Genomic DNA, 25,734 nt, shown 5'->3' on the forward strand with positions numbered 1-25,734 from the left:
AAGCTTTTAAGATAAATGAAACAGGTACTGAAGAAAAATGAGTCTACGGATGGAGAACATGTATATACTTATATATATATATGTATATATATATATATATATATATATACATATATATATGCTTTCTGAAGCAGATATATATGTATATCTATTATATATATATATCTGCTTCATAAAGTACATACATAACTTTTAAGAATAAACTTGGTAAGTCATCTGAATATTTTTCAGAGTAATTTCTATGCAGGCCACCCATTTCTTGCCCTCTAAACTCTCACATTTTTTATTAGTTTATTCATATATGCATACATTGTTTGGGTCATTTCTACCCCCTACCAGCCACTCCCTCCCTCTCTCCCCAGCCCCCCTAGTTCCAGGCAGAATCTGTTCTGCCCTTATCTCTAATTTTGTGGAAGAGAAAGTATAATCAATAACAAGAAAAACAAAGGATTTTTGCTAGTTGAGATAAGGATAGCTATACAAAGAGATTCCTAACATCTCTTCCATGTACAAAGGTGTTACATCCCAAGTTGATTCATCTCTAACTGACCTCCCAGCAGTTTTTGTTGAAGAAGCTGTCTATTCTCCATCATATATTTTTAGTGCCTTTGTAAAAAATAAGGTGGGTATAGTTGTGTGTATTCATATCCAGGTCCTCTATTCTGTTCAACTGGTTTTCATGTCTGTTTTTGTTCCAGTACTATGCTGTTTTTATTGCTATTGCTTTGCAGTATAGTTTAAAGTCGGGTATTGTGATACCTCTAGCAATGCTCCTTTTGCTGAGTATTGCCTTGGCTATTTGCGGTCTCTTGCGTTTCCAAATGAATTTTAGGGTAGATTTTCAATCTCTGTGATGAATGTCATTGGGATTTTGATGGGAATTGCATTAAACATGTAGATTGCTTTCAGTAGTATAGCCATTTTTACTATGTTGATTCTGCCAATCTGTGATCATGGGAAATCTCTCTACCTTCTGTAGTCTTCCTCGAGCTCTTTCTTCAGGGGTTTGTAGTTCTCTTTGTAGAGGTCATTCACATCCTTTGTTAAGTTTACTCCTAGGTATTTGATTTTTGAGGTTATTGTAAATGGAATTCTTTCCTTATATTCTTTCTCAGTTTTTTCAGTATTGGTGTATAGAAAAGCTAATAATTTTTATAAATTGATTTTGCATCCTGCCACCTTGCTGTAGCTGTTAATGGTGTCTAGGTGTTTTAGGGTAGAGGTTTTTGGGTCTTTAAGGTATAGGATCATATCATCTACAGATAGGTATATTTTGACAGTTTCTTTACCTATTTGTATTCCTTTTATTTCTTCTTCTTCCTCTGGCTAGGAATTCCAGTACTATGTTGAATAGGAGTGGAGATAGTGGGCACCTTTGTCTCATTCCTGATTTTAGGGGAAATGGTTTCAATTTTTCACCAGTAAGTATGATGTTGGCTATAGGCTTGTCATATATAACCTTTATAATGTTGAGGTACTTTCCTTCTATTCCTAGTTTTCTTAGCGCTTTTATCATGAAGTGGTGTTGGATATTGTCAAAGGCTTTTATTGCATCTATTGAGATGATCAAGTGGTTTTTGCCTTTGCTTCTATTAATGTGCTGTATTACATTTATAGATTTACATATGTTGAACCACCCCTGCATTCCTGGGATGAAGCAAACTTGGTCATGGTGAATAATCTTTCTGATATGTTGTTAGATTTGGTTTGCCATTATTTTACCGAAGATTTTTGCATCGATGTTCATTAAGGAGATAGGCATATAGTTCTCCTTTTTGGAGGTGTCTTTGTCTGGTTTTGGGATGAGTGTAACTCTGGCTTCATAAAATGAGTTAGGCAGTGTTCCTTCCCTTTCTATTTTGTGGAACAGTTTAAGGAGGGAGGGTTGGTGTTAGTTCTTCTTTACAGATCTGGTAGAATTCATCAAAGAATCCATCACATCCTGGACTTTTCTTTTTTGGGAGACTCTTTATTTCTGCTTCAATTTCATTTTGTGTTATAGATCTATTCTGGTGATTAATATCCTATTGTTTCTGTTTTGGATGGTCATAAGTATCTAGAAATCTGTCCATTTCTTCAAGATTTTCAAATTTATTAGAATATAGGTCCTCAAAGAAGTCTCCGATGATTTCCTGGATTTCTGTGGTGTTTGTTGTTATCTCTCCTTTTTCATTTCTGATTTTACTGATATGGGTTCTTTCTCTCTTCATTTTAGTCAGGTTTACCAGGGGTCTATCAATCTTGTTTATTTTTTCAAAGAACCAACTTTTTGTTTTATTGATTCTTTGTATGGTTTTTTTTGTTTCTATTTCATTGATTTCAGCTCTTAGTTTTATTATTTCTCTCCTTCTGTTTGTTTTGAGATTTGCTTGTTCTTGTTTTTCTAGGAGTTTGAGATGTAGCATTAAGTCATTGATTTGAGATCTTTCTGTCCTTTTGAAATATGCACTCAGGGATATAAACGTTCCCCTCAGAACTGCCTTTGCGGTGTCCCATCAGTTCCAGTAGGTTGTGTTTTCATTTTCATTAACTTCAAGGAATCTTTTAATTTCCTCTTTTATTTCATCAATTATCCATTGATCATTGAGCAATCTGTTGTTCAGCTTCCAACTGTTTACATGTTTTTTTTACTATTGTTTTTGTTGTTGAGTTCTACTTTTAAGGCATTGTGGTCAGATAGAATGCATGGGATTATTTCTATTTTTTTATATTTGCCAAGACTTGCTTTGTGCCCTAAGATATGATCAATTTTGGAGATGGTTCCATGGGCTGCTGAGAAGAATGTATATCATGCAGATGTTGGGTGAAATATTCTATAGACATTGGCTAAGTCTATTTGATCTATGGTGTGATTTAGATCTAGGATTTCTTTAATGACTTTGTTTGGATGACATATCTATTGATGATAGAGGGGTATTAAAGTCTCCCACTACCACTGTGTTGGAGTTTACATATGCTTTTAGGTCCGTCAGAGTATGTTTGATGAAACTGAGTGCATTGACATTGGGTGCATATAGGTTGATAATTGTTATTTCCCTTTGGTGTATTTCCACTTTTATTAGTATGGAATGTCCTTCTTTATCTTGTTTGGTCAATGTAAATTTGAAGTCTAGTTTGTCTGAAATAAGTATTGCCTGTTTTTGAGGGCCATTGGCTTGGTAAATCTTCTTCCAGCCTTTTATCCTAAGTCAGTGTTTGTTTCTGTCGATGAGATGGGTCTTCTGTAAGCAACAGATTGTTGGATTTTCCTTTTTAATCCAGTTTGCCAATTGGTGTCTTTTGATGGGAAATTTAGTCCATTAACATTCAATGTTAGTACTGATAAGTACATGGTGATCCCTGTCATGTAGTTGTTTTTGTTGATTAAGTGTTTGATTTGTGCACAGCTAAATCAATGTACTATTTTCTTCTCCTATGGTTTATTACTGCCTGTCCTTTCATGGTTTTGTATGCTTTCATTTTCTGTGTGCAGGATTCTTTGAAGAATCTTTTGTAGTTGTGGCTTGGTGCTCATGTATTGTTTTAGCTTCTGCTTATCATGGAAGACTTTTATTGCTCTAATTGTTTTGAATGATAATTATGCTGGGTAGAGTATCCTAGGGTTGAAGTTGTTTTCATTCAGTGCCCAGAAGACCTCACTCCATGTTCTTCTTGCTTTTAAGTTTTCCGTTGAGAAATCTGCTGTAATTTTGATGGGTTTACCTTTTATATTTTTTTTCTCTCTTTCTTACAGCCTTCAATATTCTTTCTCTATTGTCTGTGATTGTTGTTTTAATGGTAATATGTCATGGGGTAGTTCTCTTTTGGTCAGGTACGTTCAGTGTTCTGGAGGCCTCCTGTACCGGAATGGGCATAGTTTTCTCTAGATTTGGGAATTTTCTGTTATTATTTTTTTGAATATATTACACATTCCTTTTGCTTGCATCTCTTCTCCTTCTTCAATGCCCATGATTCTCAGGTTTGGTCTCTTGATGGAGGCAGTGAGTTCTTGCATATTCCTTTCACAAGTTTTGAGTTGTTTGAGTAATAGTTCTTCAATTTTTCCTTTAATTTCCATTTCATCTTCAAGTTCTGAGATTCTGTCTTCTGTTTGTTCTATTCTGCTGGAGTGGCTTTCCATTGTGTTTTGTATTTCTGTTTCTTTTTTTTCCTGAGGTTTCCCATATCATGGGTCACTTCCTCTTTAATATTGTCAATTTTCATCCTTAATTCAATTAGCTCTCTATTTATGGTGTTCTCTGTTTCAGCTTGGTATTTACTTAGGGCTCCTATGAGTTCACTTATTTGTTTTTGTGTCTTCTCATATTCTTTAATTTTATTGTCTTGGAATTTCTTGAGTGCCTCTGTATGTTTTGGTTGACCTTATCCAGTAACATCTGCATGAAATTCTCAGCGATTACTTGCACGATTTCTTCTTTGACCATGTTCTTGTGGGCTTTGTTGGGTTCCTTAGGATAGTCTATTTTTATTTTGCTGGGGTCTGGAACTGGGTATCCATTTTCTTCATTTCCCTGTGAATCTTGTACTAATTTACTTTGGGGGGGGGAATGGTTTCCATCCCTTTTTCATCTTCCCATCATTCCACTTGGTGTTGTTTCTGTCCCTGTTCTGTGTGTTGTTAATATTAGCTAACTTACAATAGTAAAAGTAATGAGACCAAGAAAGAAAAAGAAAGAAAAGAAAGAATAAAAATAGACAGCCAAAGAAATCAACAGGAAGAGTTGGGGTACAACCAACAGTGAACAAAACAAACACTTAGAAAGAAAGAGAAAAAAGAAAAAAAAATCCAGGTTCAGGAACAATGAAGTTTCAGTCTTAGTAGTTCTGATGTTATTCCTTCAGCATCCAGTCCTGGTGTTGGTATTTAAGCAGTTGCTCTGTCATTGTCTTGCCAGGTGGTTGGGCCAGGAGACAGCTTTGTGAACCACTATCTGCCCTATTTCAGGCAGTGGCTCGTCTGCTGCTACTGTAAGCCATCTACTTTTGCAGGCTTTGTTTACTGAGAGTTTGCATGGAAAGCAGCCTCTTGCTCCTCCCCCTCTTCTCTGGTACACTCAAAGCACCCTGCCCTCTCTGCTGAGTGTCCTTTTCAGTTCCTTGTTTATTATTCAGGTTTTTTTTGTTGTTTTGTTTTGTGTGTTTGTTTTTGCAGGATGGGGGTCAGTCTGTCCAGGGGACTATGCTGGTTTATCCCAGGGGTGACTGTGGGAGTACTGAATGCTGCTTATTTGTTCACCTGTTGGTCTGGATCTCCCCAACCAGGTTTGGAGCCAGCATCTGGCAGTGTGGGAGCCCTCCTGGTTTCTCAGCGTAAGGTGGTATACAGAAGCTTTTTGCAGGCTGGGGGTTCAGGTTGTCAGAGTTTTGCTTATTCTTGGTGTTTTCTTTCCTTCCAAGTGTGGCTCCAGTGTCTCAGCAAGATTTTTGATTTACCGTTCTCATGCTACCTGCTTCCTCCCTCTAATCACCATCTTAGATCTCCTAAACACTCTTTACGTTTTCTTTTGGATAAGGTATTAAGCAATGTTTTCAATACTTTAGAAATTCCAAAATAGCAAAACTTAATGACATTTCAGTCTTTATCTATACATATACACACACAAATAAACACACAATATGATGTTGGACATGGTTTGGTCATACCTCTAGTCATAGCACTCAGTAGACTAAGGAATGAGGAATGAGTTTGAGGCTAGCTTGGGCTACACAGTAAGACCCTGTCTTAAAAAGAGAAAAGAATAAAAGGCAAAGAAATTTAAAACAAAAAAAAGGACCACCACCACCAACAGCAACAAACCACAATATGTGATGAGTAATTTAAGATTTCATTTTCAAAAATAATAACTGATTGTTTGGGATTTGCTTATTTTTTTTTCCTCCAGCTCTGTCAATCTGACTCACCAGAATTGAATGTGTTACATTTAACCAGGGCACGGAATTCTCTATCTAATAACAAGAAAAGCACTTTTTCCTGAGACTTGGTTTTACTCATGAAATTCAAGTCATGTTTTCAGAAGGTGGAAAAAAGTCTTTTTCTTATACATACACATTTGGGCAATGCTGAACATGAATTTTTGTATGAAGAAGTGGACAAACAAATGGAAGCAAGACATGCCTTCCTTCGTCAGCTCTGGCCCATCTGTCTGTATCCTCAACACACCATCCTGCAATCCTGTTAATATAAGGGACAATTTATATCATTCCTCTAGCTGAAAACCCTCCAACAGGTTTCCACTTTACCCGGGGTAAATTCCAGTCATCACTCTGACCTACAGACTTTACCACCAACTTAACCTCTTTCTACCCTACTTTTGTTTATTTTGCTCTGGACCCCAAGCCTCCTTACTCATACCCAACCCATCAAACAAACCCCAGGTGAAAGCCTTGCACAATGGTGGCCATGTTCATTACCCACAAGTCAATAGGGCTCATTCCTCTGGCAATTTCAAGGTTTTTAATCAATGTGCCTTTCTTAGTGAACCATTCCCTGAGCACTTTATTTGTATCATATATCCTTCTGTAGTCTCTATATCTATTCACTGCTTTATTTTTCTCAATAGTATTTATTACCATCTAACACTTGACAAATTTACTTCTTGTATTTTGGCTTTCTGTCATTACAAGCTTTAATGTAGATATAATCCAGGAGGATAGGCATTTGTGTCTTCTATAGACCTCATGCTTAAGAACAATAGCACATAGTAGGCATGCAATATTTTTGAATGATTGGATGAATCAAGCCAACTATGTTGTAAGCTTTAAGTACATGCACCAATCTTTCTGTATATTAGCCCAAGAGATATATAGGTATTTTGATTAAAGCAATGAATAATTTGCAAAAACATTATTACCTAGGGAAATTCTTTCTAGGCATACTTCATTTAAGCCAAATAAAATAGCAAAATGAATCAGGAGTAAAACAGTCAGTGGTCAATATATTCTAACAATAAAGTTTATAAAAGATTTGTGCATAGATTCAAAAATAATTCAATCTTTAGGCAAGGAAAACTTTCATTATCTTCAAACTAGTAAACAGTGATCCTAAGCCTATTCACATTCTGCATTGGACTTTTCTATATCTGGTAATCTCTCTCCTATTTTGGGTCTCATCACAGGGAACCCAAATGAATCTGGGATTACTGTTTACATTGAGTGTGGTGGATATTTTGATTACTAGTAAATTCTATACTGAATGGCAAAACAGTACTGTCAAAGGACATATAATGATCTGTGGAATGGCATGGTTAAGAAATAAATAAGCATACTTTGAAATGAGAGGCTCTTCATGTTTCAGTATCTCATTCATGGAGAACCATCTTTCCATTTAGTGCAAGTATGGTCCACAGGTGACCTGGCAATGAAATGCCTCTATATTCTTTTCAAATCCTGGCAGTGAAATGGATTAACAAAAGGATGAGTGACACTTATAAATAAGTTTTGTAACTTCCAAACATACCAAATCACATAAGCTGTTGGCTAGCTTGATTTATAAAGGATTGCTTGGGCCCTATAATGGCCAAAAAAAGGACTCTCTTGTTGCAAAATACTTTTTATAAAAGTTCTGAGGGATAAAATTTCTATTATTTCCCAAGCCTTTTAGTTTTCTCAAACTTGTTAGCTAAACCAGCTTTAAAGTTTCATTATATGTCCACTAGATTCAGATCAAGCAAGAACAAATGAATATGCCAAACAATTTGGGGACTTCAGTTGAGAGAATATCAGTGGATGTTTCATTCTTTGGCATTATTATATCCTAATAAAGAGATGCTGCTTGTTTAGTAATTTGATTCTTTCAAGAAATATTTATTTGGTAGCATGAGCTGCATATTGATCCAATGTTTTCTAACATTCAGGAACTAAATCTCTAGACACTAAACAACACAGATACTTGAAGAGTCCCCAGTGTCATGATCAAATTGTGGTGAAAGCCTAGAAGATACTGATTCTCATGGGCTGAGAAAGGAAGGAAGGCTTTAGTGAAAAGATGACTATGACAATCAGCTGTACTAGAGAATAGTCAGTCTGACTCAAACTCATGACAGAACAAAAGTCTTTATAGACTGCTATTTCTATAGATAGGGTGGAATTCTTTCCCTTTTTTGTCATTTAGCTCGTATGGTGTAGGAAATCAAGCAGGATTATTTCTAGAGCATCCAGAGAGGAGGAAATTGCCAGGGCAAAAGCTAAATGACATATGCAAGTGTGGACATAAGTTCTGTGGATGTGCCTGTGTATGAGTGTGTGTGTTGTGTATGTGCGTGTTGTGTGTGTGTACCTGTAGGCATTCTTTTTTTCCCCTTCTTTGTGATCTGTGGGCATTCTTGTGTGTCAGTTTGTCCTTGTATATGGAGGTGCAGGTGTGCCAGTGATTACTAGACTGTGAAACAGTTACTATTCTACTACCGTTGAATATGTAGTGATCCTGTCCAGGTCTTTCTTCCAGATTCTGTGACTACTTGGTCTTTTTTTTTTTTAACGCATCTCTGCCTGTGTTTATTTTTTCTTTTTTTTTTTCTTTTATTATTCATATGTGCATACAAGGCTTGGGTCATTTCTCCCCCCTGCCCCCACCCTCTCCCTTACCACCCACTCTGCCCCCTCCCTCTCCCCCCCACCCCCTCAATACCCAGCAGAAACTATTTTGCCCTTATTTCTAATTTTGTTGTAGAGAGAGTATAAGCAACAATAGGAGGGAACAAGGGTTTTTGCTGGTTGAGATAAGGATAGTTATACAGGGCATTGACTCACATTGATTTCCTGTGCGTGTGTGTTACCTTCTAGGTTAATTCTTTTTGATCTCACCTTTTCTCTAGTTCCTGGTCCCCTTTTCCTATTGGCCTCAGTTGCTTTTAAGGTATCTGCTTTAGTTTCTCTGCGTTAAGGGCAACAAATGCTAGCTAATTTTTTAGGTGTCTTACCTATCCTCACCCCTCCCTTGTGTGCTCTCGCTTTTATCATGTGCTCAAAGTCTAATCCCATTATTGTGTTTGCCCTTGATCTAATGTCCACATATGAGGGAGAACATACGATTTTTGGTCTTTTGGGCCAGGCTAACCTCACTCAGAATGATGTTCTCCAATTCCATCCATTTACCAGCGAATGATAACATTTCATTCTTCTTCATGGCTGCATAAAATTCCATTGTGTATAGATACCACATTTTCTTAATCCATTCATCAGTGCTGGGGCATCTTGGCTATTTCCATAACTTGGCTATTGTGAATAGTGCCGCAATAAACATGGATGTGCAGGTGCCTCTGGAGTAACCTGTGTGACAGTCTTTTGGGTATATCCCCAAGAGTGGTATTGCTGGGTCAAATGGTAGATCAATGTCTAGCTTTTTAAGTAGCCTCCAAATTTCAAAAGTCCATACCTGCAGACTGGTCATTGCTTCCCACTTGTAATGCTAACATCACCCATTAAATATAGAACTTGTGCACAGTGATATAAAATGGCACAGGTGAGAAAATATGAAACCATACCAAGGAGATAGATGACATTGAACTTAAGAGATGGAGATTGCTAGTTTTTCATCCATAATGAGAGTTAGTTTCAACATATCATGGCTGTGAGCGAGGACTCACTCACAGCCTGGCTTAAGCAAAACATCCTTGCTAACAACCCAGTCACTTCCTCTATAAACAGGAGAAGCCACCCTCACTGAATAGCTCTCTGATTGAGGCTTTGTCAAAAGTATCTCTTGAGCTCATCTCACTAACTCTAACCTGCATGTTTATTTTTGGAATAATGCAAATATATTCATCTCCATGGAGCCTGAAACTCAGTTCTCCGCATGATCACAGCTATATAAGCACAGATATATGTCTATGTTTGTAAGAAGTACAAGTTAATAATGAGTCCTGAAATTCCACACATGATGCCTCTTAAAGTACTTCTTTTAAACAAGAGGAAAAGAACTATACATTTTAACCATAGGATTATGAGAGGAGATTAAGTATTTACTGTTGATATACATTATTCACAATCACTGAAGATCACTACAATGCCAAAATATAAATACCCATGATCAGTATAGTAAAATGACACTAATGCCAAATTAACTGGGCAATATATGAAAACAAAGTATTTGTGTTTAGGTTCCTGGTGAGTGATTCAAGAGACAACAAAACAATGGGGATGACAAACCATTTCACCCTAAGTCATGATATTTGTCCTTGGGTCATTGTTGCCTGGAATACTGTACTAAGAAGGGTTCCAATATACTGTCCCAAATGCAATGACAGTGGGAAGATACACATATTAAATGTCTTCTCATTCTGATCCTAGAAGAGTTAAAAATAAAATCTTACTCTTCACCAAGAAAATTGTAGTTACTCTTGATGTAGTACAGATAACTGACAGGAACAGAACAAGAAGGAGTAACTTCTTTTGTAAGATAAAAGCCTAGCATTTTTCTCAAATCCTCTGGTTTCATTTGCTAACATCCAGTAGCTTTCTTCTGATTTTGCAGGATGTTAGGATTTCTGAAACAAAATAGAATTTAACACCTTGGATGACTGAAAGGAAAGAATTTTTAGATGATTTTTTTGAAGCCCATTACATTTCAAACCTGCTTTTTAAATTTTTTTTCATTTTAGTGGCCTAAGCAGTATTATAAATGCTCACAAGTTCAAGTGAGTAGAAATGAGAAAAAAAACAAAATAAACTTTCCTCAAGTTATAAAAACATAAATTTGTGTTTTATACTTTTACCTAGGGATAGATGATCTTCATAATATATTATTATATCCATTTCTATATGTTTCAAGTCTACATATGAGTTCAGAATAAAAATTTTAATTATTTGCAAATGTTTTCCTAATGATCACAAAACTGTCTTCATAATCTGTATACACATTGTCTTATTTTATCTCATCACAGTGGTGGCTTCTGTTTCTTCTTCATCTCCTTGATCTCTGTATTTTGAAGAGTTCCGAATACAAGTCCTCAGACCTCTTCTTTTCTCTATACCTTATACCCTTGGTTATTGTGTGGCTTTTCATATCACTTAGTTTCTGACATGAATATGTATATATATATATATATATATATATATATATATATATATATCTTTCCCCTGAACTCTAGTTCTAGTATCTACTAAATACATCCAACTGAATGATTAACAAACAATCATAAATGTAATTTGTCCAAAACTAGCATCCTAATCTTTCCTTGAAAATATGCTCAGTAGTAGCTAGTTTATTTCATGGCAAACCCATTCTTCCAGTTGCTCAAGCAAACCCTGTGCTCTGTTCCCTCACACCACCCATCCAATCCTTTCATTCTTATTGGCTCCACCTTCCAAATACATCCAGAGTGCAACCACTGCTCATCATTTCCACTACCACCCTGTTTCAGTCCACTGTTATCTCTTTTCAGGTTACTAAATGGACTTCCCAGCTATTTTCCCTGTTTCTACCCTTGCTTTTCCAGAATCTATATTCACAACACAACAACTGTACTAGTTGACTATTGCAGTTGAAATAAATTAATGCAAATTTTATGACTTACAACAATTACTTACTCTTATAATTAAGTCCAGACACAGTGTGGTCAAAATCAATGGTCCAGAAGGGCTGCAATCCTTTTCTGGATACTCTAGGAGAAAATATGTTTCTACCGTCACCATGTCGTGTGTACCAAGCAGTGCAGGGCACAGATTTCCTGTTTTCTTACTAGTTTTTGGTTGGCTATGGTTCTCAACTTCTAGAAGCTCCCCCACAGTCTTCAACGTTTGGCTTCCTTCTTTTAAATTCAAAGCTAGCAATGGTGGGAGGCATCTTTCTCACTCTTATAATCTTCCTTCTTTCTCCCTCTCCTGCGTCATATATCTGACCCCAGATGAAGAAATTTCTATTCTTTTAAGGGCTCAAGTGAATAGATTGAAGCTGTCTGGATAATTGACAATGATTTAACTATACTAAGGCCAATGATTTAATTATCTTTGTCAAGTTCCTTCATAGCCATACCTAGATTAGCAGTACCCAGATTAAATAATTAAATTGTCAGGGGAAGGGAATTTTAGGGTACATCTTTAGCATTATTCCACCTACCACAGAAGTCAAAAGATCATGTTATAACATAAAGCAAATTATGCTTTTTCTCTGCTGATACCCTTTAATCATTTCTTAATTTTAAGCAAAGTAAAAGCCAGTTTTTAAAAATTGCTTACAAAGGCCAATGCAATCTCTTTTCCCATTACCTACATTTTATTTGCTGTTATCACAACTGGTCATATTTTCCTCTGAGGAAAAGACATTTTAAAATATTTTACTCTCTTTAAACACAATATTCACTTAAGTGAGTATCCTTTTACCTATGACTTTAAAAGTAAACTACTTATTATGATTAACGATGTCTAAACTAGTGTTTCTCAATATCAGCACTATTCATATTTTAGACAGGATGATTACTATTTGAGGGCTGTTTTGTGCATTATCAGATATTTAATATATCTCTGGATTCTACTCATTAGAGGCATTTATACCCTCAGGTATAACAACCAAAATGTCTCCAGATATTATCAAATGTCTCCTTGGTGGCAAAATTCCCAGCAGTTAGAATCACAACATGTCAAAATAAGCATGGCTGTGATACCAGAGGCATACAGATACTAGTGCCAGATACAAGTGCACTAAACTTCTAATATCAGGATTCCAGAATTTCATTTTTTATTCATTTTAATGTATAGATTATAATTTGAAAAGATTTTTTTAAATGCCAAGTTTCTATATTAATGTATAACTTTCATTTAATCAAAAATATTAATCAAACATGTTTTAAAAGGATGCTTAATAAAAACAAAGTAATAAAACCAAACAGATGGGCAGCAGCAATTATTACAACAGAGAAATTGAAATGAGCTAGTAAACAATATATAATCACATCATCAGTCTTCTTTACAATAGGTTAACAAAACCAGCCTTTATATGAATGACTGATATTAATATCCAATCTTCTGATTTTAGGAAATCTGTTTTCAATAAACTAAGGTTGCATGATTAAAGCTAGTACTGAATATTTAACATGCATCTTGAACAGATTTTAAATAAGAGCTTAGTGTATGTCCTCTGGCATTCAGCATGAGGTTAGAAGCTGTAGACTCTAGGGTACTGCAAGATTTTGGAAAATAAAATTCTTACAAATGAATTGAGGTTATTTTCAAATGTTTTGGTGGAAAAATTATGCATGATATAATGGTCACATGTTATTTCTGATTTCTGGGCAGAAACAAAAGTATCAATTTGGAAAGAACACAAAGTCAAGGACACACTCTAGTAATAGGAATAGAAGGAGAAAAATTAAAATTCTAGGCACAGTGACTAGCTACAATGATTGCAAAAGTTACCTTCCAGGATATCAAAGAATGAACACAACTTAAAATTAAAATACATTAAGAACAGAAAGCAATGTCTTCATTTTCACTAGCATGTAGACATTTTTTAATAAAAGTTCAAAATCAATTCCAATTTGAAATCAATTATATTATTATTAATGATATATCAGAACCAATTAGCTATATCTAGAATGCTGTCAGAATTGACATTTCTTACAGTGATCATTCTTACTAAGGATATTTAATTTCATATTTTCAATTAAACAAAATTAAGATAACATTTTAATGATTACTGTTTTATATTGTATCAAACATCAGTTATGTTAAAGAAGTTCTCATTTATCAATTTTTATTCCATCATTTAACTATTTTCTGAGAATCTAGGCATTATTCTTTGCAGTAGTCAATATGACAGACCTGATTGCTTGGATCATGGATCATGTGCAATAGTGCAGTAAGAAAATGAATAAACAAGTTAACAAGTAATGAATAATAAAACAGAAAGTAATGATAATAATAAGGATGAAATAATAGAAAGATTTGGGAATTAATTAGATCAGAAGATTGGAGAAGGTTCTAGAAGGGATTCTATACCAATCCTTGAATGAAAAAACATCTCTAAAATTCCAGGGGAAAGAAATCATTGTAGCATGTAAAGTCAAGCATTTATTAGAAGTAAGCTGGAATATTTGTTCCTCAGCTTTGGGGCTTAAGGAACAATGCATTTTCCTATGGAGACACATGTCTTGGGAGAAAGAAAAGAAAGAAGGAGTCAGGAAGATACCCCAAAATCTGCTTATTAACTGTTACCACAATGTTTCATACACCCTAGAAATGTGAAACTTGAAGAATGACCTTGGTGATTCTTCAGGAAGCAATGAATACTGAGATTTCCAAGTGAAGAGTAGAAATCAAATGAATTGAAATGAGTTTCAGTCAAATGGATGAAGCATTGTGGAAAACTTCCAGTTTGTGTGGAAAGAAAAATCAAAAATTTTAAAGTAGAAAAACAGTATTTAATACCCAATAAAATGTTCAGAGGGTCTATAACCAAATGGAAAGAGATGACTGAAATTTAAAAAAACTAATGAAACAGTTTTAGGTTTAGGAATCATGAGGGTTAGTATTCATGAGAGTTGTGAACTAGAGGTATCATGATCACCTTGCAATTTTGAAGAATATACTCAATTAAATAAATTTCCCTATATTTTTTCAGAGGCATACTAGTGTCTGTCAGAACATTTGTTCTGAATATGCACTTGTAAAATTTTCTTATAAAAGGGAATAAAATATTCATGAGTAGAAACTCACTATTTATTTTTGGAAGAGAATTTAAAAGCAGTTCCTTTACTCCAAGTATGCCCAAAGGAGAAACTGAGTCTCAGAAATTGGGTAGAAATAGAAGTGATAGAAAATAGAAGCACATTGACTGTCTGTTGATACTTATAGGTAAGTATTTAGAATCTCTCTTTATTCCCTGCTCAATTGTAATTCATTTGTAGTATGCACCCTGCACCTCCTCCAAATCTTCTTAAAATATTTATGGCCGCTAGTAATTTGTTCACCATATTAAATATAAATGCTAACTTTTTATAATTATCAATCATTAAATTCCAATATTTAAGTCATTAATCTCATTTTCCACATTTCATATCAAAATGAATACTTTGAATTGTGAAAATTTTTATGCACTGTGAAGAAACTAAATAAGTACTTTTGATAAAAGGATAATGGAAGATTAAAAACAAAACCAATTCAAAAGTTCAAAAGAGAATGAACAAATCATTGGCTTCACCAAATACACTGTCAGATCATTTGTAAATTCCTGTGAATGCCTTTTTATAATAGACATTGCTCTGTAATTTATTCAGTTTTTTTTATTTTTAATGATAGGGTACTGTCAAAATGATTAATAAGCATAAAAGGCACACAAAATCTGTGCTGCTGTGCTGTGTTTTGACTAGGGATTGTGGTTCGAGTAGCAGCTTGCCTGCCATGCTTGCCTCCCTGGCAAGTACAAAACTCTGAGTTCAAACCCCAGTACCAAAAAACCTGAAATTCTTAAGTATAGGTATATATTTAAACACTGAGAGTTCTGACCTCTGTAATGATATATGAATAAATTCTAGTTCATAGATGTGTTAAATTTCTTTTTTTTTTATTTTATTATTCATATGTGCATACAAGGCTTGGATCATTTCTCCCCCCTGCCCCCACCCCCTCCCTTACCACCCACTCCGCCTCCTCCCTCTCCCCCTACCCCCTCAATACCCAGCAGAAACTATTTTGCCCTTATTTCTAATTTTGTTGTAGAGAGAGTATAAGCCATAATAGGAAGGAACAAGGGTTTTTGCTGTTTGAGATAAGGATAGCTATAGTGTGAGATTCCTCTCATTGCTTTCCTGTACATAAGTGTTACTTTTAAATTAATTTTTTTCGAACTGACTTTTTCTCTAGTTCCTGATCCCCTTCTCCTATTGGCCTCTGTCACCTTAAAGTTTCTGCATCAGTTTCTCTGCATTGAGGGTAACAAATGCTATCTTGTTTTTTGGGTGTCTTACCTATCCTCATACCTCCCTTGTGTGCTCTCAGTTTATCATGTGATCAAAGTCCAATCCCCTTGTTGTGTTTGCCCTTGATCTAAAGTCCACATATGAGGAAGAACATATGGTTTTTGGTCTTTTGGGCCAGGCTAACCTCACTCAGAATGATGTTCTCCAATTCCATCCATTTACCGGCGAATGATAACATTTCGTTCTTCTTCATGGCTGCATAAAATTCCATTGTGTATAGATACCACATTTTCTTAATCCATTCGTTGGTGGTGGGGCATCTTGGCTGTTTCCATAACTTGGCTATTGTGAATAGTGCCGCAATAAACATGGGTGTGCAGGTGCCTCTGGAGTAACCTGTGTCACAGTCTTTTGAGTATATCCCCAAGAGCGGTATTGCTGGATCAAATGGTAGATCAATGTTTAGCTTTTTATATAGCCTCCAAATGTTTTTCCAGAGTGGTTGGTGGTGTTGCTGATGATGGCTATTCTAACAGGGGTGAGGTGAAATCTCAGTGTGGTTTTAATTTGCATTTCATTTATTGCTAGAGAAGGTGAGCATTTTTTCATGTGTTTTTTGGCCATTTGAATTTCTTCTTTTGAGAAAGTTCTGTTTAGTTCACTTGCCCATTTCTTTATTGGTTCATTAGTTTTGGGAGAATTTAGTTTTTTAAGTTCCCTATATATTCTGGTTATCAGTCCTTTGTCTGATGTGTAGCTGGCAAATATTTTCTCCCACTCTGTGGGTGTTCTCTTCAGTTTAGAGACCATTTCTTTTGATGAACAGAAGCTTTTTAGCTTTCTGAGGTCCCATTTATCTATGCTATCTCTTAGTTGCTGTGCTGCTGGGGTGAGAAGAGGCATAACTTTAAATTTCTTAGTATATTGGAAGACCAATTTACCAGACATTCCCCTGTAATACTAATTTTCTATGTAGGTACATATGAACTGGCACAGTGATTCCTAGAATGGAACAGCTTTTCTTCTCATTATTGAAATGAAAACCGTGACCTCTCTAAGCATTTGCAGCTATATTGAGAAAGAAGTTTGAATAAAACATTGACATTTTTAAGTGTGACAGGGTGATTTGTTCTGTTATGAGGGATTTGATAAACTGCAGTTCAGCATAAGTAATTCTTATAAGCATATACAAATGAACTGTGGACAAAAATATTGTTTAGGGAATTTTGTATTTGTGTATATTAATTGCCTGGGTTTTCAAGGATGACTGATGCATTATAATTCAAACTTCAAATGCCCTTCAAATTAGCAGCTGTACATGAATTTAAATCCTTACAAAATTAGCTTTAGAAGCTCTGCTTTGTCAGTTTGAGAACACTTAAGAATACAGCTATTTCCCTTTTTGTTAAAATCACATTTTTAAATGTATCTCGAACATTCTTCCTGAAAAAATACATTTTGTGTTAATGGGCAAAATTCCAGGGCTTGGGGGAAAAAATAAGTGTTCCAGTGCTTCAAAAATCACTTTCTTAAAATCAAGAATTGGTAGTAAAAAAATGAAATGTATTAACCCCATATTCTTCTTAGAAACAACACACTTAATTTGGGATGTGTGGCAAGTAGCTCTTTGCAGTGAGTCAGCTCAATCTTTTTTATCTAAATAAAAACTGATTAACCAATTCAAACAAAACCACCTAATTTTTATGTAAAAACAACACTTTTTCCATGTTGGAAAAGGAACATGTTTCCATGTTCCTTCCTAGCTACAGGAGGAATTCAAATTTAGAAAAAAATGTTCTAAGGATTCAACAGTTTTTCTTTACCTATTTTTATAGTTTCTTTTCCATTTGCAGACAAAATCAAGGAGTGCTAAAAATAATACATGTGACTAATTCTCAATTACCTGCAATGAAGGGAAGTCGAATAAGGAATGGGCAGGATGGAATAAATTACATCCACTGATAGTTTAAAAATCCAATTTTAGCCAGTACTTTCAACCTCTCCCTTATTAACAAATAAAATTGAACTTCTCTAAATTTCATTTCCTCTTTCTTCATCTCAAAATTCCGCTGATGGAAGTGCTGACATGAAGTTAAGATATATGCCCGAAGTTGGGTAAGAGAGGACAGAAGGGCAACAAGAAACATGAATCATTTAAAACTGGATGTTTCTTTCCAAATACATAAAATTAGTAAAAATAACTGAATTATATTAAACATTATTTAAAGTTCCCTAATTTAGAGTCAGATTTTAAATGGATACTAGGATTCCACAGGAATCCAGATTATACTAAGGCACCTTCTTATTTTAAGGACATGATTTATGTGATTGTCATGGAGATTTGTATCATCATAAAAGAACTGTAGAGCAATTCTTTGTAATTCTGTAGTAACAGCACATTTTATTCATTCAAAATATGAATCTTTACTAAATTTATGAGAAAATGTGGATTTGTGGACAGAACCTTGATATATATATATATATATATATATATATATATATATATATATAATCTGGTTTACTTCTTAACTTTCTGATTATTGTGAGAAAATCATTTAATTTGCCTTAATCTTGTCATTTGTATAGTAAAGAAAAGGAAGATGTTTGAGGTAGTATGAGGGCCCTCATGGAGAGGAGAGACAAATATTCTCTGGACTAAATCAATACCTATTACCTACTAAAAGTAAAAGTAAAGTCCCTGTCCTGCCACACTGTATGGACTGTGTCCATAATTTATCCCTTATCCCCTTCCCCTAATCTTATTGTAAGGACAAAACTCACCAAGTGCAGTATGACTGCACCAAAGACAAACTGGTCACTGATCTGCATCTTATCAAAAAAAAAAAAAAAGAAAGAAAGAAAGAACTATCTTCAGGGAAGAGGAAGGAATTTCTTTAAAACACCATTCTCATGACCACTGGAAAATTACTGAGTCTTGAGCCACTTCAACAAACTGGTAAAAGGGCCTGTTCCTTCTTCTGATTTGGGACATCCTGAATTTCTTAACCAGTGTTGTCTTCCTTCTCCTCCACCATTTTCTTTAAAATTAAAGCTTTTGTCAGAAAATTTCACACTCTCCCCACCCCAGTTTTATTTCTATTGTCACAAAGACAAAACTCCCTTATCATTGTGTCCAATATTATGTGAAGAACCATGGGCTCTCCAATTACTTTTAAGGTTTAACATTATTAATTGAACTAAGAAATATCAAATATATGTGAGCATTCATAAAATAAGTTTTTATGGGGTAGCAATTTGTACCTGAGATCTATTATTCTTCACTGTGTGTGTGTATTTCTTAATCCTTTACAATTAGGGGATGACCGAACAGAGGGAAGGACATATGTATAAATATCTGATAAAGCAAATGTACTAAAATAATAGCTATTAAATTTAAGTGGAAAGCATATAACTTTTCACTACAATTTTTCAACTTTTGTGTCTGTTTGAAAGTTTTCACAATACAATTTTGTGAATAAAAATCAAAATTCTATTAAAAATTCTTTCCCAATGTGTTCAAGATAATAATAGAAGAGAAATAAATATTGTCTGAGTTGGTCCCCTCTGACTGCGTAAGTATTTTTGAGTAAATAGAAATACTAGAGCCTTCACATATTGCTGGTAAAAAGGTAAAATTATAACTTTGGAAATAATTAGGCAATTTCATCAACATTTAAACATGCAATTACTATATAACCAAGCCATTCATATCCTTCCCACAGGATAAACAATTTATGGAAGGGAATACTAATAAGCAATAAAAAGGAACAAACATGTTGCAATATGAATAAAGAACAAACTACATTATGCTGAATAAAAAAACCAGGTAAATGTACATATTCTGAGCTTCTAGAAAATTCAAAGTAATCTTCAATGGCACCTTATCAATGATTACCTGGGACAGGGTAGACAGAGAGAAGAATAGATTACAAAAGTCATAAGGAAACATTTTAGGATGATAAAAATATATGTCACTTTTATTGTGACAATAGTTTTTTGGGTGGATGTATGTGCCAAAAACTGCCAACTTTTACACATTAGATATGTGCACTTTAGTTAACTTCAAAATGCCTCCATAAAATTATAAAACAATGGCACGGTTTGGGTCTTTTCAAGCATTGGTTAATGCACAAAGAGAAATGTCATCAGGCACACTACAAAGAATATTACAATGAAAACTTACATCTGCAGGGCTTTTGGGAGCACGTGACCTGTGCAGGCACAGAGCAGTCCATGTTTGGCTTAATGTTTTGCTGTTGCCATCTTAAAAAACTTAATAATGCTTGATCAGGTCTCCTCTTTGTCCCTTGCTCACATGCTACCAGTTATATAGCCAGCTCTGCCCCGGGTCACGAAATCTGTAGGGAGGTAATTTAATTGAATTAAGCTGCTTGGTAATGAAGAGTGAATCTGTTCTCAGAGTTTGTCTACATTTTGAAAATGCAGCAAGTGACAAAATATAGAAAAATAAAATGCTCAGTACAGATTTCTTTTAGTACCATTGCTAAGATGGAATGTTTAGAGACAGAATATATGCTAAACAAAGACTTTCCTTACTAAATTAGGAAATAACAGCTATTGAAGCTCTGGTTATTTAACGAGAAACACCCAGTAGGCCAAATTGCCTTCATTTTTTTTCTATATCAAAGTGTAAATTATACATCATTCCCCTAATGTGTGTTCAGTAGTCAGAGGCTATCTTGAACAGTTATTAGAGAGCTGATTACATCCATGGTATTTGCTATGAGGCTTTGCAGAGACAAACAGACTAACCAGTCCTCCTTAGATGTCCTCATAGCACAATTACTGAAACAGACATGTACTGTACTAAAACTTCCGAGCAAAATGAAAAGACAGGGAACGATTGTAAGGCAACTTTAATTATTCAATCTCCTCCACCCTCTTTTATTTTTATCAACAAGCATGATGAATATCAATAAACCTGATCCTGTGCTATCAACAAGAGATGATTAATAATATATCCCTACCTAACTTGCTGAGATCTCTTTGTAAAGCATAAGCTTAGCTTTTCTGTTTCTTCTCCCACTTTAAAAAGCTTCTTTTTTTTTTTTTTTTTGCATATTACTGAGTAGACACTAAGAAAAAGCCCTTGTTCCAGAGACACAGAAACTGAGAAGAAAAATAACAAGTGCTGGATCACTCGGTTGGTGTCTTAAAGCTTCTTCTAACTGCCTTTCAGAGCCTATTTATAAAAAGTTCTAAAACTTTGCTGAGCTACAAAACTGCTTCTTTACCACAGAAAAATTCAGACAATAAAAATTCAGGAGCTTAAAGCAAGATGGAGATAAGTTGTTCACATTAATAATAACTTACTGGACTTAAATAGGGTATAGAAATAATAATGTATCATACTTCGTATTTTATCTCATAGGCAGATTGCTTATATTACCAATGAAACTAGTGTAAACAAGTCATTGTAAATTAGAGTCAGAATTCATTCTAGAAACTTTTGTGACATAGGACACAGGGCTGCAATGTGTCAACAACACATTATTATGTAAGAGCAGTGACAAATGGCAAGGGACATTCCACCAACATGAATTTTATGTTCCAAATATTAACACAATTGATTATTAATATTTAAGGTATAAAATTGACTATTACTAATATAATCATATTTGTAATATAATTAGTTGACATTATAATATGCTTAGGTTTTATGCTATAACAGACATTTAATAGACATAGACAATATATAGATATATATAATATAGATAGATTTAGACAGATAAATAATATATAGATAACATGATATTAGTTAGTTTACTAGTTGGGGAAGATCTCCAGATCTGTACTTGAGAGCAGTTCAAGGAGTTTTACTCTGTTCCTTCCTATCCCAGATCAAGAGAGTATCAGGAAAACCAGGACAATTACTAGATTATCTTAGAGTTCCTGTGACCCTCAGGGCCATGCATACCCTTGTCTTCAGAGTAATGTGGTTGCCAAATCTCTGATATCTCCAGTTATTCTACTGCCCTAGTCACTTCTTTCTGCTTTTGAAAGAGATGCTCTATAAATTAAAAATATATATATATCATGCAGAATGACTGATATAACTGACTTAAGTTATATTTGGCCACATTGTTGAAGTGAGTACTCACCCTGATTTCCACTCTTGTACTTATTTTTTAGTTACTACTTCATCTTTTCAAACCTTACTTTTATTATGATAGCATTTATCCTTTTATCTTGAAGTATTAAAAGAAAACAACACAGAGGATGAAAAGAAATTACAGAAGTAAATTTGGCTCCCCAGAAAGTGAATTCTACTCATCCTTCCTAGGTCTGAGGCCACATAAGGAGTCATTGGAGAAAAGAGAAGATCTAGAATATTCTTTTCTTTTCTATCACCTTGACCTGCTTCTTGAGGATATAGTTAAAACTCCTGAAATTTAAATCCATCATCCTTAACTCCCTTCTCATATTTAGCAATGTCAGGAGTCCTCAAAGAGTCATGAATGTGTCACAAGTGGCATTAAATTTTAAGAAGGGTCAAGTTACTCCTCATTAGTTAGTGATAATACATGTCACATCTCTTGCAGAGTTCTTCAAAGAACTCTGGTAATTTATTGAGATTATTAGCTACTTTTTAAGGAAGGAACTAAAGGCCCAGAAAAATTATGATTTTCAAGACTACTTTATTTTAAAAATTGTTATTCTCAGTCTAAATGTGGTTTAAAAGTTGTGTTCTAATCTGGTTATAGTGGTGTATGCCCAAAATCCTAACTACAGAAGAGGTATAAGTAGGAGGATTGTGGTCCAGGCTGGCCCTGTAAAAAATCTGGAGACTCTACCTGAAAAATAGCTAAAGCAACAAAAGACTCTAGTTAGTCTACCAACAAGTGGTAGAGTGCCTATTTACCAAGCAGAAGACCCTGAGTTCAAATCCCAGTACCACAACAATAAAAATATGTTCTAATGAGCTTAATTTACAATTTATGTTATCTTGAATCAGGACTTGGTTTGACTGTAAAGTAAAAAGCTAGCTAAACAATATTAAGAGAAAGCAAGCACAGAAAGTTTATGCATAAACTTTGCGTATGAAAACTCTTAGTGACCCAAGTTTAGTTTTACAGGAGAGATAGGTAAAAGAAAATTGATAATTTTAAAAAGAAATCTTCATTATTTCTTCCAGTTTTTTCTATCAAGAAGAGTGAAGAACTCATGAGGAAAATACAATATCTCTCTTAGCTATTCTCTGAAACTAGGAATAGCAAAGAAAGAAAACCAAATAATTTCTTTAGCTAACAGACTAAAGAAAAGTCCTCTTGTGTGACTATGCCAGAAAAAATTTCCAGAATGAAATGATGTACAATTGTTTATTATACTGTACTCCCAGGTTGCAGGCACAGTGGATTCTAGAAGAGTAATGTAGAGATAGCAATGATACTACTAAACAAGAAGATTAACACAGGGTGGCTGCTGTTTAAATGCAATTCTTTATGTGGTAGAATGTTTAACACTGACACTAATATTCATAAATTTAGTACTAAAATTTATTAATTTTTAGTAATGTTTTGTTCTCAATATGAAACACACCTATGGGTGGCCTGTTGGTTCAAAGAGCAAGGCATTAATCATCTTACCACTGCAAAAGTTAATTTAATGTCTAAGTAAATACACAAGAGAAATAAAATATTTCTCAACATATTGATCTTATTCTAGGTCACAAAGTGCAACTTAATAGAGTGTTGTGGTATGGAAATCATCCAAAAAAAGAAATAAACACTGAGTACATCCATATAATAACCATAGAAAATGAAAAATTGTATAAGCTTAACTTAGCCTGCTTTTGATATCTTAGTAGTATTTAAGTGGGTATTTAAAAATAGCCTTATACAGCCAACATCATAGTTAATGGTGAAAAACTGAAACCATTCCCCCTAAAATCAGGAACGAGACAAGGGTGCCCACTATCTCCACTCCTATTCAACATAGTACTGGAATTCCTAGCCAAAGCAATTAAGCAAGAAGAAGAAATAAAAGGAATACAAATAGGTAAAGAATCTGTCAAAATATCCTTATTTGCAGATGATATGATCCTATATCTTAAAGACCCAAAAAACTCTACCCCAAAACTCTTAGACACCATAAACAGCTATAGTAAGGTGGCAGGATACAAAATCAACCTACAAAAATCATTAGCTTTTCTACACACCAACAACAAACAAACTGAGAAGGAATATATGGAAACAATTCCATTCACAATAGCCTCAAAAAAATCAAATACCTAGGAGTGAGCTTAACAAAAGATGTGAATGACCTCTACAACAAAAATTACAAACTCCTGAAGAAAGAGATCGAGGAAGACTACAGAAGATGGAAAGATCTCCCACGCTCATGGATCAGTAGAATCAACATAGTAAAAATGGTTATCCTACTGAAAGCAATCTACATGTTTAATGCAATTCCCATCAAAATCCCAATGACTTACATCACAGAGATTGAAAAATCTACCTCTAAAGTTCATTTGGAAGCACAAGAGACCGCGACTAGCCAAGGCTATACTTTAAGATGAGCTTCAACTTACACAAAAGTTGCAAACATTGTACAAGAGAGTTCCCAGTTTCATTCCGTCTTCCCTCATGATAACATTTAACATAATGATAAATAATTAATAATGAATAATTGATGCTGATATAATACTTTTTTTTGGTGATACTGGGGTTTGAACTCAGAGCTTCATGCTTTCTAGGCAGGTGCTTTACCACTTCAGTCACTCTTACAGCTCCAACATAAAACTTATTTATTAAACTACAGACAATATCTATTTGAAGTTGCAATTACAGTTGTTTCTCTACTTTCTGTTTCCTGATCCAGGATCCAATTCAGTATTCTACAATGTATTTACCTATTGTGGCTTCTCAATATACTTCTTCACTCTTCCAAAGAGCATTTGTAAACTATTGTATAGATAATCAGTTGACTATGATTTGCTGGTATTTCCCCATGATTGTGAAAGGTTATTATTTTTGGTCACAGTGCCTTTCTCAGAGCATCATATTGGAAAATAAATAAAATATCTCATTAATAATGATGATATATTTGATCACATGGGGGATCTGGCAGATTTACTCAGTATAAAGTGACCAGATCTTTCAAAAGGATTACTAATTTGCTGATACTGAATTTTATCTCCCTGATGTTTTGGACTTCTTACATTCAGAACCATAAGAAAATTAGTTTGTGTTGTTTTAAGCCTCCATGTTTGTAGTAATTTGATACAACAACAATTAGAATTTAATGCACTACCCATATTATTATATAATTCATAAGGTATTTCTGAGGGAAAACATTGCCATGAACCTACGTTTATATTCTTCAAAAAATAATTTGACTTAATACTCTGCAAAATGAAGAAGCCTAATTTTATGCACCACAGTAGATTAGAAATAAAAGATTTTAATCTGAAACCATCAGCATTATATTAGCATTCAATTTGAAGTTTAGTCTACTTCAGGATCAGCAAAGCCACAATATTCCTTAAAGAGAAAAATCAGAAAAGACCTGAGTAGGCTAGGTCATATAACAATGGAGTTCAAAGCAATCAAGATATTATAGAAAATCACGGATAGGAATCTAGTGAAATACTTTTCCTCAGTACTTAATTGAATGTAATCTTCTATATGCATTTTCTGCAACCAATTATATATTCGCATGCTTCTCTGTGCCTATATATGCATATAGTCTTTCATGGTGGATTAAATAGGGAACTAATAGTTTCATTTCATAGAAACTATAGGCATTCACAAATATTTTTTGCTATTTATGAGGAATACAACACAGATGATGGTGAGGAAAATACCTCACAAATATGAATACACATCATATTCCTTTGTATCTATTTCTTGGATATTACTTA

General features: G+C 34.4%; 1 long non-coding RNA gene across 2 annotated transcripts in view; it reads right to left on the reverse strand.

Annotated features, from left to right (window-relative positions):
• The window catches only part of LOC141411593 (uncharacterized), a 105,083-nt gene that overhangs the window by 46,449 nt on the left and 32,900 nt on the right, over positions 1-25,734 (reverse strand). Inside the window, exon 1 of one of the 2 annotated variants that reach the window (XR_012436433.1) lies at positions 20,035-20,152. The exons of the other annotated variant lie outside the window; for it this stretch is intronic. This is a non-coding gene — a long non-coding RNA (uncharacterized lncRNA). Of the gene's footprint in view, positions 1-20,034; positions 20,153-25,734 lie in introns of those variants that run through there. 2 annotated transcript variants of the gene reach the window in all.

The sequence above is a fragment of the Castor canadensis genome, chromosome 10 (assembly GCF_047511655.1).
Source record: "Castor canadensis chromosome 10, mCasCan1.hap1v2, whole genome shotgun sequence".
Classification (NCBI taxonomy): Eukaryota; Metazoa; Chordata; class Mammalia; order Rodentia; family Castoridae; genus Castor; species Castor canadensis.